Source organism: Apis dorsata, unplaced genomic scaffold (genome assembly GCF_000469605.1).
Source record: "Apis dorsata unplaced genomic scaffold, Apis dorsata 1.3 scaffold_245, whole genome shotgun sequence".
In the NCBI taxonomy this organism is placed as follows: domain Eukaryota; kingdom Metazoa; phylum Arthropoda; class Insecta; order Hymenoptera; family Apidae; genus Apis; species Apis dorsata.
The window spans coordinates 181131-184418 of NW_006263524.1; positions in this window are offsets into that span (position 1 = coordinate 181131).

Consider the following 3288-nt stretch of genomic DNA (forward strand, 5'->3'; position numbering starts at 1 on the left):
AAAATATGGAGGAATTCTCTCCGTTTCACGCGTACGACGAGCGTCCCATAAGCAGATGCGACTCGATTAAATCTTTTAATATACATCACCTCGTTGTTGAAATTATTCTCTTCAGCATAGCGATATCCCTCCTCTTTTGCTCGCTGTATAATGAATTATGCGTCTCCTACGAGCAATTTAATTTAATATTCGAGATTGGCGAGACGGAACGATATTGGACGATAAATAGACCGGATTTTCGGATGTAATTTAACGAAATCATCTTGATATTGAAATGATTAAATCGAAAGCCTGTCGGCGTCTTTATATCGGCACGATAAATAATCGTGTATGTTTAATTTGCCGTGTGAATTTTTAATACGATTTATCCTTGAATTAATAACTAATGTAAAAGTAATAATTAATGACAAAGTTTCGAAATTTTTAATCAATATTGCGAAAATAAATTCTTTTTTTTTTTAACAATTTAAGAGAACGTTAAATCTTTTTAATTCGAAAATATTTCACATTTTTCGAATTTTTCGAAAGCGTCGCGATCATAAATATTTTTCGATATCAAATTTTAATTATTTTATTTTGCGATAATTTTATATATATCTAATAATAAGGGGGGGGAAAGGGAATTTAAAAGAAACTTTAAAAAATTAATTGATATAACCGTTGTTATTTTCAAAAATGAGGATTAAAAATATAAATTTTGAAAAAAAATTTATCTCTCTAAATAATTGACGTGTACCAGTGCCAATCGTGGGACGATTTATTAACTCTAGGTATTACTTTATATGCACGTAAATATCGCTATTTTTAATTTCAAAATTCCAAAAATTCGCAGAACATCTATCTTCCCGATTAATTGACACGTTCCAAGTTCTCTCATCAATGCGATCAGTGGACCGTGCGGCAACCGGTGCATATATACATTTCAACGACCACAGGTTGGCCGAAATAAGCGTGGAAAAGGTAAACAGGAGGGAAGAGAAATCGAGGAAAGAGAAAACGAATTTTCGAAGCAAGATTGCTCGAATTTTGCGCCCTCTCAGCGGGGCGTCAAACACCTAACACTTATTCGCTTATTTCGTTGGAAGAGCAACAATCGCTCTGCACGACTAACTTTCACATTTTTTCCTGAAAAACTTCCTCTTTTTTCCCCACTTTTGACACCTAGAAACGAAATTTAAGACGGTGGTCAGTCAAGCTTTCTCTTTTCGATCCCGATATGCTTCGTTTCCACTTCCAAGGTCAATGGAATCGTTAAACCGCTTCGCTTTAGAGATAACAGAATTGTGCTTCTCTCGCTTCTTACCGTGAGAACCAGACGAGAGAGATCTCGTTCCGATAACTTTGAATTTGTCACGTTCACGCACTAGTGTAATTGAGACTAACGAGATCGTTAGATCAAAACACCGATATCCTTTTCTTTTTTTTTTATTTTTACGAAATTAAATTCGAAACGGAGTTACAATAATAATAATAATAATCTCTTAATTTCGCCAAGGAAAAGGAACACTCGTCGTCGTCCACCAGATTCGAATCAAGCGTGTGAATTCAAAAGTAGGTGTCTATCTTACCGACGGATCGCCAAAAGCGAATATTAGGAGGCGCTCGTCACACCTTCATCGCGATAACCTTCTTACACGAGGGATCAAGGACTGGAGAGGTAAAAGGAAAAAGAAAAAAAAATTTTAAACGGCACGCGTGAAATCCAACTATAACGATAGGATCTCAGGTGATGACATTGCGTGTGCGACACCTGAGAATTTTTAGTTTCACTTTGAGAGGTTAAAAGTCGACGAGCAAGCGAGCCGTCTATCTAGATTCCATTTTGTTAATAACCGTTGTTCCGAGGAGGACACTCGTATCTCGCGGTCCATCGAGTGGCGGCGCAACTTGTCTCCTCGAGGAAGTTTAAAACTCGCTGCGTGATGAGAAGGAAAGAAATTAACGTAATCTATTACCTTGGGCGAGCAAAGTCGGCGGAAATAAGGATAATAAGAGAATGGATCCGCTTCAAAATTCCGTGGAATAAACGTGAAAATATTAGATAATATTTATATCGACACCCGTAATAAATAAATTTGTAAGCACAATTTTTATTTATTAATAACAATGACATTTCATTAATTTTATTAATTCCGAACGTTAAAAAAAATCATATAATTATAAATTATATATTAATTAAACGATTGTGAATCGAATGTAAAATGTAAGAATTAATTTTAGAAAATCTTCGCGATTAACCTTTCATCGTTTCTCTGTGAAGTAATGGGGGGGAAAAAAGCAACCTGTTATTTAAAACGTCTAATTAGAATTCATGAAGCAAGGTACATAGTTGTTCACCGTATCAGGGGACGAAAGGGTGGAACGATAATTCATAATTTATGGACGTGCGGTTGACCGATGGGACAGGACCAAAATATATATATATATATATACACGTTTCGTCACGCTTGACCTTAAAGTTTATTCGTCCTAACTGCCGACACTCGAGCCCTTCATTAGAGGAAACACCTTTCTTCTAGAAAGAGTAATTATCTCCAACACCTGGAGCATCATCGACGCACACCGATTTCACTTTTCCACGAACCGTCTCCACCGCGCTAGACGCATTTGCAATGCAAATATCAACACGTAACGTGTTATTTTTTTACATAAAAAAAATAAAAATAAAATGCACGACACGGAAAAGATAATTACTAAAATATTCGAAATATTCAGAAGAACGTTTACAACAATAGCAAAAAATTACAAATCGATTTTTAGAATGATTTTTAAAATTTTTCATTATCTAAAATTATCTAAAATTTTGACAAATATTATCGAATGGAAGAAATTCGTTCAAATATAATTTACGATTCTTAGAGAAAATTTTGTTCGACATTTTTTTTTTTTTTCGCTTCCCTGGAAACGTCGTATCGAGATTTCTCAGAGTCACGCACAGTGGAGCAAAGTAAAACACAAGAACACAACGCAATTTTCTATAATTTTCCATCCTCGTCCCGATTCTCGATCCGAGGAGTGCAATTTCCAACCCCTTTCGAAAGATCGATAAAGCACGGAGAGCTACGCTATCCCTCGTGCTTCCAATCCCATTTCAATTCGCACGCAACAGCGATGACAATTATTCACGAGCGCAGAGAGAGAGAAAGAGAGAGAAAGAAACAAGACGAATGCAAATTTCGAAGATTGGTTTCGAAAGCCAATGGCGGAGATATCGCGGCAAGATAATCGTGGAAATGCGCGGAGGTAGCGTTTGACTCTTACGTGCGTCAGTGTGTGTGTGTGTGTGTG